We start from the raw sequence: 12,871 nt of genomic DNA on the forward strand, positions 1-12,871 counted from the left end.
CACTTTTTTATCACTCTTGACTGCAAAACATCTTCAAATTGTCATCTGTCTCATAGTCCTTATTATTTTTTTAATTTTTTTGAGACAGAGTTTCGCTCTTGTTACCCAGGCTGGAGTGCAATGGCGCTATCTTGGCTCACCGCAACCTCCGCCTCCTGGGTTTAGGCAATTCTCCTGCCTCAGCTTCCTGAGTAGCTGGGATTACCGGCACGCGCCACCACGCCCAGCTAATTTTTTGTATTTTTAGTAGAGACAGGGTTTCACCATGTTGACCAGGATGGTCTCGATCTCTTGACCTTGTGATCCACCCGCCTTGGCCTCCCAAAGTTCTGGGAGCCACCGCGCCCGGCAAAAATTAGCCAGGCATGGTGGCAGGAGCCTGTAATCCCAGCTACTAAGAGTCTGAGGCTAGAGAATCAGTTGAACCTGGGAGGCAGAGGTTGGTCCTGGGAGACAGAGCGAGACTCCATCTCAAAAAGCAAACAAACAAAAATACCCCCAGATGTGTTTTCTTCAGCTTTCCAATGACTACAGTGTATAATGCAAAGATACTTTTGAAAGAATATTTAGAAACAGAGTCATAAATTTAACTTTAATATGAAACAAGCAAACTTAAAAATTTTGCATACAACTCACTGTTGTCATTCTGGAAATATTTATGTAGTTTTTGACCACAGAATCAACCCGATACCTTATGAAAAAGCTTTTAATAAATACATTTTGCTTCAAGAAATCATACTTATGGACGAGTTTAGCTTTGAGCTATGATGAATGTGAAGGTTCTATGATCTGTGTTGTCAGATGGCTGGTAATTTTGTTTGGGTGAAAAGTGCAAACTTTAAAAAATAAATACAAATGACCATTGCAGCAATACATCAGTTTGAAGTGCCAGAATCACTCGCAGTAATATGTAGAGAATGCCAACTTGAATATGAAACTATAGTTGTTAAGAAGGTATGATTTAGTGGAAATTTATTGTCATCATTACAAGCTAAAATATATGTGAGGTGATAAAATAGAGAAGGCTTGTGTATCATCTGTGATATCTGAGTTTTAATTGTACTCAGGAAACTGTTCTAGGAAACTGTGTTCTAGTTTGTATGGAAATGCTTTATTTTTAGTTTTATTCTTTTGGTTTCTTGCTCATTAATGTTTCAGAGGAAGTAAATCTGGAAAAATCTCTGGGTGGTTTCATTGGAATTAAAATCTCCCATTCTTGATTATTAAGATAGACTACCTTCTTTTTTATTCTTTGAAATTGTATGCTGATGGCTTTTGTGTTTGTCTGTTCTCACATTGCTAATAAAGACATATCAAGACTGAGTAATTTGTAAAGAAAAGAGGCTTAACTGACCCACAGTTTCTCATGTCTGGGGAGGCCTCACAATCATGGCAGAAGGTAGAACTTGTCTTCCATGGTGGTAGGCAAAGAGAGAAAGAGAGCATGTGCAGGAGAACTCCCCTCTGTAAAGCCATGAGATCCTGTAAGACTTATTCACTATCCCAAGAACAGCATGGGAAAGACCTGCCCCACAATTCAATTACCACCTACTGGGTGCCTCCCATGACACTTGGGAATTATGGGGCTACAATTCAAGATGAGATTTGGGTGGGGACACAGCCAAACCATATTATCCTTTTAAATAAATTCCTGGTGAAACTACTAGTGATTATTCTTGAGGGCACATCAGAACTGTGTTCAGTTAATTGCTGAGAATCAACTAGGTCTCTGATCTTGTGCAAGTTACTTATGGTTAGTGAAACTGTTACTTTATGTGCAAAACATGTATGGTACAAGTGTTGGAGAGTTGTTTTCACACAGTAAATGAGATCTAATGAGATTTTGTTGTTGTTGTTGTGAGATGGAGTCCCACTCTGCTGCCCAGGCTGGAGTGCAGTGGCATAATCTGAGCTCACTGCAACCTCCATCTCCTGGGTTCAAGCAATTCTTTCTCCTCAGCCTTCCAAGTAGGTGGGATTACAGAGCTGCACCACCATGCTCAGCTAATTTTTTGTATTTTTCGTGGAGATAAAGTTTCACTGTGTTGGCCAAGATGTCAAGTGATTCACCCGCCTCTCAAAGTGCTGGGATTACAGGCCACTGTGCCCAGCTAAATAAGATAATTTTAGTAACAAATGAAATTATTTTGCTTGAGTTTACAGTGGTACAGTATATAAATAAGTTTTTTAAAAAAGGTTAATTCATTTTCCTAAGATGTCTTATGAAACCAAAGAGTCCAAGGCTTATCTGATATCTAATTTTTGTCCTAGTTAATTTCAATATTTTATTCCTTCTTGTGCTTTTATTTTAAATTAAGAATCTACAAGCTGAGTCCCGATTTAAGATGGAACTTGTTTTTCTATTTCCAAGTTACTATGAAATGTTTATAAAATCACAAGAGATCCAAGGAAACTTATTTTTATAATGATGAAATAAGTGGTACCGGATTAGCCCTATTTTCATAATTAAAAATAAACAGACAAACTGTATGAGGTACTAGTTTACAGGCTTTGGACGGTAGGCAAAATAAGACTGTTATACATTATTAAAGAGAAACTCACCAAGTGAATCCCAGGGTCAATGTATAGCTCTCTGTGTGGGCAACTTCTTGACTCTAGTTCAAGGACCTAGAACTCAAACAGAATACTCTCTTTGACCTTGTAGAAATCAGATTGCAGGATTTCTGAAAAAGCTGGAATCTATAAGATGGGATTCTACAGAAGAGAATCTGCACACAGGAGAAGATGCAGAAGGCTTTGTGTGAATTAATCCGTCTATCATGAGTTCTATCTGAAAGCTGGGCAGTGCATTTTCAGGGACTATGAGAGACACACCAGAGAATGATTGCTAAAGGGGTAGATTTTATGGAAAAAGGGAGAGAGAATTTGGAAGTTGAGTTTTAGTAAGTGAGACTGGCTGGGAAAATACTGTGTGCTTTCCACAGATTTGTCCTAATGAGACTTAAACACCGCAGACAGAAATTTAAAGTAATCAACTAGTAAATAAATGCCTGTTGGAACTAAAATCAAACCCATCAGAGAAAGTTAACAATTCAGCCTGTCTGTACCATATCATACATAATGTTCAGTATGATCATTATGCATATGTAATCAATACTTGTTACAAATGCAAATAAAAAGAAATACTTGACCTGCAGTAAAGGAGAAAAGCCATTCATGGAAACTGAATCCAAGATGGCCATGTAAGTATGTTGATTTAAAGATTTAAAGGAAAAAAAATGGGGTTATAATGAGAGAATAAAGTAAAGCTCATCAGAGAAACCAAAACCATTCAAATGAAAAATCTGGACTAAAAATGTAGTAATAAATTTAAAACTCACTGAACATGCTTATCAGATTATTCAAAATGGTAGAAGAAAAGAACAGCAAACTTGAAAAGACATGAGTAGGATGTGTCCTATCTGAAGAATAGAAAAAAAATGATTGAAATTAAGCGAAGAGCCCCTCAAGTACCTTTGTAGAAAACTGTATGTCTGTTATTGATGTATAGGAATACTTGTGATTTCTGCACATTGATTTTGTATCCTGAGACTTTGCTGAAGTTGCTTACCAGCTTAAGGAGATTTGGGGCTGAGGTAATGGGGTCTTCTAAATATACAATATTGTCATCTGCAAATAGAGACAATTTGACTTCCTCTTTTCCTAATTGAATACCCTTTATTTCCTTTCCTTGCCTGATTTCTCTGGCTAAAACTTCCAATACTATATTGAATAGGAATGATGAGAAAGGGCATCCTTGTCTAGTGCCAATTTTCAAAGGGAATGTTTTCAGTTTTTGCCCATTTATCATGATGTTGGCTGCGGGTTTGTCGAAAATAGCTTTTATTATGAACAGACATTTTCAAAAAACGACATTCATGAGGCCAACAAACATATGAAAAAATGCTCAACATCACTTACCATTAGAGAAATGCAAATCAAAACTACATTGAGATACCATCTCATGCCAGTTAGAATGGTGATCATTAAAAAATCTAGAGACAGATGGTGGAGATGATGTGGAGAAATAGGAACACTTTTACACTGTTGGTGGGAGTGTAAATTAAGTTCAACTATTGTGGAAGACAGTGTGGTGATTCCTCAAGGATCTAGAAATAGAAATTTCATTTGACTCCCATTACTGGGTATATACCCAAAGGATTATAAACTGTTCTATTGTAAAGACACATGCACACGTATGTTCACTGCAGCACTGTTTATAATAGCAAAGACCTGGAACCAACCCAAATGCCCATCAATGATAGACTAGATAAAGGAAAGGTGGCACATATACACCATGGAATACTATGTAGCCATAAAAAAGGATGAATTCATATCCTTTGTAGGGATATGGATGAATCTGGAAACCATCATTCTCAGCAAACTGACACAAGAACAGAAAACCAAACACCACATGTTCTCACTCCTAGGTGGGTGTTAAACAATGAAAACACATGGGCACAGGGAGGGGAACATCACACACTGGGGTCTGTTGGGGGTTGGGGGAGTAAGGGAGGGACAGCGGTGGGTGGGGAGATTGGGGAGGGATAACATTGGGAGAAATGCCTGATATAGGTTAGGGGGGGATGGAAGCAGAGAACCACTGTGGCATGTGTGTAACTATGCAACAGTCTTGCAAGATCTGCACGTGTACCCAAGAACTTAAAGTACCATTTTAAAAAACTGTAGAAAAATATTACTTGATCTAGCATTAGTGTAATTTTGGTTCCAAAAAGATAGGAGAGTTGAAAATGTTACAAAATAAAAATAAAGGGGGATGTATGGAAAAAAATTTTACCAGTTTAATCAAACTTTTAATATAGATATATAAAAGCTAAGCAAACCTCAATAAGAAAAATACCAAATAAAAGTAAATCATTCTACAAAAGAGACACAGGTGTCTTGCAGCACTATCCACAATAGCAAAGACATGGAATCAACCTAAATGCCCATCAATGGCAGGTTGGATAAAGAAAATGTGATACATATACACAATGAGATCCTACACAGCTATAAAAAAGAATAAAATCATATCCTTTGAGACAACATGGATGCAGCTGGAAGCCATTATCCTAAGTGAATTATATTATTTTGCATTTTTAAAGGAATACCTGAGGCTGGGGAGTTTATAAAGGAAAAGTTTATTTGGCTCACAAAGACATTTATATACAGTGAAATGAATCAGACCATTGATTGCTGGGGCTAAGGGTGGGGTACTCACAGGATTTTTCTGAGGTGATGAAAATGTTTTAGCCAGGCACTAGTGGCTCACACCCATAATCCCAGTACTTTGGGAGGCTGAGGCAGGAGGATCAGTTGAGACCAGGAGTTTGAGACCCAGCCTGGGTAACATAGCAAGACCCTGTCTCTATAATAGAAATATATATATTTTCCTTTGATACAGAGTCTTGTTCTGTCATAAAAGCTGGAGTGCAGTGGCATGATCTTGAGCCACTGCAGCCTCCGCCTCCCAGGCCCAAACGATCCATCCTCCTCAGCCTCCCAAGTACCTGGGATTACAGATATATGCCACCACACCTGGCTAATTTTTTTTTTTAAATAGAGATGGAGTCTTGCCCTGTTGCCCAGGCTGATCTCAAACTCCTGCTCTCAAGCATTCAGTTCACCTTGGCCTCCCAAAGGGCTAGAATTATAGGTGTGAGTCTCTGCACCAGGTCCAAGAAAATGTTTTACATATTGATTATGGTGGCAGTTACAGACAAGTATACATTTGTTAAACCAAACTACGCTCTTGTGCTTCTTATTGTTTGTATACCTTGGAAAACAGATTGATACCTTGGAAAATAGATTACAAATTAAAACTATTAAATTGCTAAGGAGAGTGATTTGATACACATATCACACCATTTAATTGGTTACAGTTGGCCTATTGTTTTATTTTATCATAGCTAATTATTTAAAGTACATGTAAGAAATTAGAGAAAAAATACATTAGTAATAAAGTTTTGAAAAATATACAACTATTAAATATTGGAGGTGAAAAAAACCCAGAACAATGTAATAGATATAACAAAACCAAGTTGATCAAGTATAGTAAGTGCATACACTGCGTTTTTAAAGTACATCATGACTCATGACATAGGTTTTCCAAGTGTGCTCCAAATACCCCTGAGAGTTCGTCAGATCCTTTCAGGAGACATGTGAGGTCAAATCCATTTTTATAATACCAATAAGATTTTTGCTTTTTAAATCATGTTCACATTTATGATGAAATTACAAAGCAAAGCTTGAATAAAACTGCTGATTTCTTGGCATGAATCAAGCCAGGTGCACTAAACTGGGTTGCTAGACTGGAAGGCTTCGCACCATGCCCTAACCAATCCACGTGGTGCACATGGATACACGTGCTCACACATTCCTCAAAACAGAACAAAAACTTGTCTGCTTAAGAGTATTCTTGAGGAAGCGGGAAAAAATATTTCATTAAATTTTGATATCTAATTACGTATTTTAAAAGTCTATATAATGAAATGGGAAGTACACATAAAGCATTTTTACTAGATACAAAAGTATGAAGATTATCCTAAGAAAAAGCAGGTGTTCAGGTATTTAAAGTGTGAATAGAACTAGAAGATTTTTGCATGCAATATTTGTTTTACTTCAAAGAATGACTGACATTTTGGGTTATTTAGTTTTGGGTGTTTGGCAGACATTTTATAATTGAACAGAGCGAGTCTACAACAAGAAAAATAACAAAATTCAAGTTTTGAGCAAAACCTAAAATTTTTTAAAAGTTTTATCTGCCACCTTTAGCTTGACAACTTCCTAATAAAGATTTTTTTTATGATAACAGGCTTTGGGATCTTTAACATTTTTTAAGCTTCTACAGTGTTAATGAGACAAAAACTTCTGTGAGCTACTAGTAAATGAATTCTTGGAATTGATACCATTTACTATGACTGCTGAACTAAGCTCAAAACAATCTATGGAAGTCTACGTGAATGTTTTCATGACACACAACAAAAATAAGTTCTCAGATAAGATACAAAAATATATAATGACAGGGCTCAGGAATGGAATACGTGTGGGTAGATAGCAAGAAAAGTGATTTAAAAACACCATCTTTGTTTAAATCAAGTGATTGTGTACAAATTAACATGATAATAAATGCTAAGTTTCATCTGTTATAGTATTTAAAAAGTTGACTGTATAGCACTGTAAACTTTAGACAATGAGAAAAAGCAATAAAACATATTTTATTTCATTTTTCTTTTACAAGTGGAAAGGTGTTAGAAACTGAAGTTTTAAACTTTTCATACTTAATACTCTTTGGCAGTTACTCTTTGCACTTTAATTGGCAAATGAACAATGCTGATTTATCAGCCCCGAATTCTTAAAGAGTTTGGCTTAGGTGGATGAAACTAGATACATTTCTACATTTTAAAATGCAAACCTCAATATATATATATATATATCCTCTAGTTTTTCTTTTTCTTTCTTTTTTAAAAATGTATTGGCAATAATTCAGTTTTACAGTGAAAATGCAGATGGCTATGGATAGTGTGGCTCAGTATTGACCTCTTCTTAAGTTATTATCTATATTTCTTACAATTCTCTGAACAGAAAGGCTCTAAGCTTCTTTGAACATGAACTTCAGCCAGTATGATCCTCAGAGCAGCAGTAACACAGGCTGCCCTTTGAATACGGAGCAGTTGGCTGTTGCAGATCACTTATTTTCTTTCTAGATCAAGACCACTATGGTACCTTGGACACTTAACAGTGTAATTCTTCATAAAGCAGGGCTGGCATATGGATTTGTCCTTGACCGTCACTTGCTGTTTCTCAGCTATAACAGAGCCACTATTAAAGCTGTGGCAGTGTGTCCCACACCAGACTTAGTGTTTTGCCTGGCTATACTCATCTGCCTACATATCACCACATCACACTTTGCAGCCAGTCACATGGATTTCTCATAATATACTTTACCATACATTTTCGTTATTTCAGAATAAATAACAACAACGAAGAGTTCCTAGCAGTTGTCCTAAATGAAGCAAACTTGGTGCCACAATTTATTATGCTCCGCCACCTCAGCAAGGATTACAATATGGCCTTTACACTCTCTTTTCAGCAAATGCAGGGTTACTGACTGATCATGAGATTTGCAAATTTATCCTGTTCATTCTCACTGCAGTTCCAGTGCTTCTCTCCTCACCAGCAAAATGAATTTTTTGCTGTGGTTGATCTATTCACCCACTTCACTGGGAAATGTGATCTCTCCTCTCTAAGCTTCACTTTTGCATTTTACACACTCAGTTGTATCTACTTCACTTTGAAAGAAGATAAGCTGATCACAGTGTCTTGTAGGATCTTGATCATGAATAGGCAGCTGTCTTCCCAGCTGCTTACCCCAAGATTGGGCTCCTCTGAGGCAGCCACTGCAGTTTCTCTGAAGACACAACACAGATCATTTAGATGTGAAGATGGTTTGTTCTATGAGAAAATTAACAATTTAATAAGAAACCAGCAAATGAAACATAAGCAAAAAATTTGAAATATATATATATATATATATATATATATATATATATATATATATATATGTCATGTACATGAAAGATTGGGAAGCCTATTCCAAGATATATTTATGAGAAGAGTTTTAATTTAGAGGGAAAAATGAAACTGCCAGAAAGAAAACACAGATGCACACATGTATGGACACAAATAAACACAGACTGGTTGTGAAGAAAGGGGTATTCATGTTTCTCAAATTGTGAATTAACAGAACTAATACCCAAACACAAAGATGCAATAGATTGAAAGCTTTTATGAGACATACTGTGACTCAACATCTGTGCCTCATCAAGTTGGGATACAACAGAAAGGATGCAATGGAAAGATATTTTCAGTTATTCAAAAGCTTAGTGCACTCCTATTATCTTCTTAAAAGCAATGGCAGGAGCAAACACTCACAAATATAAATAAAATGCAAATATAGTCATGGATCTAGAGATAGACATAAATATATGTATAACAGCTATTTGAGAGATGAAAAGCTTAATGCTAGCCAGTTTTTTGAAAAAGCTGATACAGTAAAAGACAAAAAATAGAAAATAAGAATTTCATTTTTTATTAAAATTTACCAAATTAAAAGACATTAAAACATATTTATTAAAAGACAAAGATTTTTAGCATCAAATAACAATATCCAGATATTTGCATGCTTACCAAGAAACATTTCTGAAATAAAATGCTACAGAAAGTAAACAAGAAACATATCTTAGTAATTTAAGATGTTTTTAGAAGAAACTGGGTTTGCGGTATATGGCAACTCTCTGTACTATCTGCAATTTTTCTATATATCCAAAATTGTTCTGAAATTTAAAGTTAATAAAACACAATTATACTGACATACTGCTTGGCAACTTGCTGTTGTTTTGAATAAAAATATGCCGTGAAATGTTTTCCATATTAACACATTGATTTATTCCATTACTCTGTATGTATTACCGTAATACTTACAGAGTAATTAATTTTGTAATAGAACAAGATTTCTTAAACAAGGCTTCTTTGAATTTGATGGTATCTGAAACAATGCTGTGATGAAATATCTTGCACAAGCACTTTTCTGCTCTGGGAGTTTGGTAGGTATTCATCAAAATGTCAACGGTTGTTATGATGGAAAGGTGAATGTACTCTTCACTTTTATGTGTGTAATTTTATCTAGTTTCTCAGGTTTTTGCTTTTACTCTATAATCGGTAATACTGTGATCAGTGATTTCCTTTGTCCTATATAAATGATGTGTTTTGTTTAGGAAGTGAAATATATTAATAAAAAATGATTTATTAATATATCATGGGCAGCCAGAGGTTATGGGGTCAAATACACATTCATAGGGGATAGATTTTTCTATATAAATATTAAGTTGTGGGAACCAAAATGTAATTATTAGTAGTAATAGAGCCAGAAAGGTGTCAGTTACTAGGGCTAGTGTCAAGTTAATTACTCTCTTTAGGATATTATCAAAACTGATTAATTGGAAGTCAATGGTACTGTCTATACCAAAAGGGTAGGCAGTAAGAATAGTCATGCTACTTCTACAAAGTGTCAATATCAGGCGTGGCTTCAAAGTCAAATTTGTGGTAAAGTGGAATTTTAATTGGTGGAGGAGGCAGATAGTGTGAAATGGTGATCCAATAATAACGTGAAGTCCATGAAAGCCTGTGGCTATAAAGAATGTTGAGCCATAGATTCCATCAGAGACAGTAAAAGGGGCCTCAAAATATTCTAAGATTTGTAGGAGGGTCAAGTAAATACCTCCGGGAATTGTAATGATAGTGCTTGGATTATCTGCTTTTGACTACCTTGTGTCCGGCTGTGGTGAGCCCAAGTAAATGAAACTGCTGATGCACGTAATACAGATGTATTCACGAGGGGTACTTCTAATGTGTTTAGGGGAAGAATGCCTGTTAGGGGTCAGTGTCCCCCTAATTCTGGAGTTGGGGCTAGAGTAGGGTGGTAGAATGTCCAGAAGAAACCAGTGAAGAAGAATACTTCTGAGATAATACATAGAATTATTCCATATTGGAGGCCTTTCTGGGCAATTGTTATGTGGTGGCTTTGAAATGTACTTTCTCGGGTAATGTCAGGTCATGATTGGTACATAGTGTGTTGGTTAGCAGGCCTAGGGTTAAAAGAGTGATAGAGTTAAAGTGAAATCACATGGCCAGGCAAATATATTCTGAGAGCTAAGAGAGCTCCTGTTAGTGATCAGGGGCTTTTATGTTTTCTTTCTGTTTGACTATATGGTAGGCATATGTTCGATGGGTCATTATGTGTTGTCATATAGATAAAGGCTCACTGTTAGGGTGAAGACAAAAGCCTGAATAAGGGCTACAGAGAATTCAAGAAGGGTTAGTAAGATTAGAATAATGAGAGCGATTGAAGCTGTGGGGAGACTAATAGTTGATAGTAGTAGTATGGCTCCTCTGATTAAATGCGTTAGTAGGTGACCGGCTGTAATGTTGGCTGTTAATCGCACAGCTAATGCGATTGGTTCAATGAATAGGCTAATGGTTTCAGTGATCACTAGGATAGGGATAAGTGCTCTAGGTGTGCCTTGTGGTAAAAAGTGAGCTAAGGAGAAGCTTGTAATGACTGCGCCTGCTCATAAGGGGATTGCTATACCTAGATTTATTGATAATTGGGTAGTTGGTGTAAATGAATGGTGTAGGAACCGGAGGAGATTGGTCAAGGCAATGAAGAGAATTAGGAATGTCCATATAACGGATCAGGTTTGTCCTTTAATGTTATGGGTAATTATTATTTGTTTTAGTACAAGTTCAACTAATCATTGTTGAAAAGAAATCAATTGGTTGGTAATTAGATGACTGAAGGTTGGAAATAGTATGGTGGGAAATAAGAGGATTAATACTGCTGCGGGTAAACCTAGAATTGTTGGAGTAGTAAAAGAGGCAAATAGATTTTCATTCATTTTACTTCTCAAGGGGTTTTATGTTTTTGTGTTTTTTTATTTTTGGTGTAAGTGAAATTTGATAATTTTAACTGAATAATGGAGAATAAAGCTATGATTATTGACGGGCTAACAGTGGATCACATGAAAATATCTAGTTGAGGCATTCACTGCAGAGAGGCGTGGATACCCTCAGTCTTTAACATTGAAGGTTAATGCTGGGTAGCTTCATGGTGATATTATAGTGCGAGTATGGATCAGGTTTAGAAGTATTTGAAGGGGATTAATTCTAGCACAATAGCTACAGAGCTGCAGTTAAACCCACAAATTTGTGAGCTGCCTGCAGTTAAGCATACAAAGCAGTCAATGTAGTTTGGTTTCAGCATCAGGGGTTGCATCTGTTTTGAGGCCCAGTGAGGGGACAGTTCATGAGTACAGGATGTCTTCAGATGAGATTAATGCACAGATGGGAATCTCTATTGGTAGAATTATTCAGTTATCAACTTCAAGGAGTTGAACTTCTCCTGGCTTTAAGTCGGCTGTTGGGACTATATAAAAATAAAAGCCTAACTCTTCATAGTCTGTATATCCGTAGCTTCAATATCATTGGTGACCAATTGCTTTAATGGTAAGAGAAGCATTGTTAACCTCATTTGTCATGTGCAGAATACATAGGGGTGGGAGGGCAATTAAAATCAAGATAATGGTAAGAAAGGTAGTTCAGTGAGTCTCGGTTTTTTGGGCATGTATGGTGCCAGTATGAGTTAATTTTGTGGTGAGTGTTAGGGAGATAATATATAGGATGAGGGAACTAATTAGGAAAATAATTAAAAGAATGTGGTCTTGGAAAGTGAGTCATTCTTCTACAATAGGGAATGTAGCGTCTTGAAGGCCTAATTGAACTAGATGAGCCATTGAGACATACAGAATCGAACCTATAACTTTGACAAAGTTACGTAATGCTTTTACTAATATCTTATCAAGAAAGTCACAGATGTTATGGGATTGGCTTGAAACCAGTCTTCTGGAGGTTGGATTTTTTCCTTTTCCATTTAGGTTTTCACGTAGGTTGGATCTTTGAATGTGCAGTAAGGTGGTGGACAGCTGTGAAGTCACTTTAAACTACTAGATAATTGTTCAATTGTTAGAACTTTTTGTTTTAAAGCAAAAACTTCTCAGATTATAAATATTATTCGCATAACTGCTGTCAATAAGATAATGAGCCCATGGGTGAGTTGATACGTCATGTGATGTATGCATCAGGATGATCCAAGTAACATCAAGGCTGGACAGGCCAAGGAAGTGCTGTGGGAAAAGGGTTAAATTAACACCTATAAATATAATGGTGAAGTGGATTTTAGCATAGGTCTGATTAAGTGTATAACCTGAAAATAAGGGGAGCAGTGGGCAAAGCCTCCTATGATAGCGAATACCGC

At 36.4% G+C, this 12,871-nt stretch overlaps 1 long non-coding RNA gene and 2 pseudogenes across 3 annotated transcripts in view; 1 reads left to right on the plus strand and 2 right to left on the minus strand.

Annotated features, from left to right (window-relative positions):
• The window catches only part of LOC144578885 (uncharacterized), a 436,319-nt gene that overhangs the window by 321,209 nt on the left and 102,239 nt on the right, over nt 1-12,871 (plus strand). The gene's annotated exons all lie outside the window — the stretch shown is intronic.
• On the minus strand, nt 9,816-10,695 carry LOC144578998 (cytochrome c oxidase subunit 3 pseudogene; annotated as a pseudogene).
• On the minus strand, nt 10,606-11,502 carry LOC144578884 (ATP synthase F(0) complex subunit a-like; annotated as a pseudogene).

The sequence above is a fragment of the Callithrix jacchus genome, chromosome 13 (genome assembly GCF_049354715.1).
Source record: "Callithrix jacchus isolate 240 chromosome 13, calJac240_pri, whole genome shotgun sequence".
Taxonomy (NCBI): domain Eukaryota; kingdom Metazoa; phylum Chordata; class Mammalia; order Primates; family Cebidae; genus Callithrix; species Callithrix jacchus.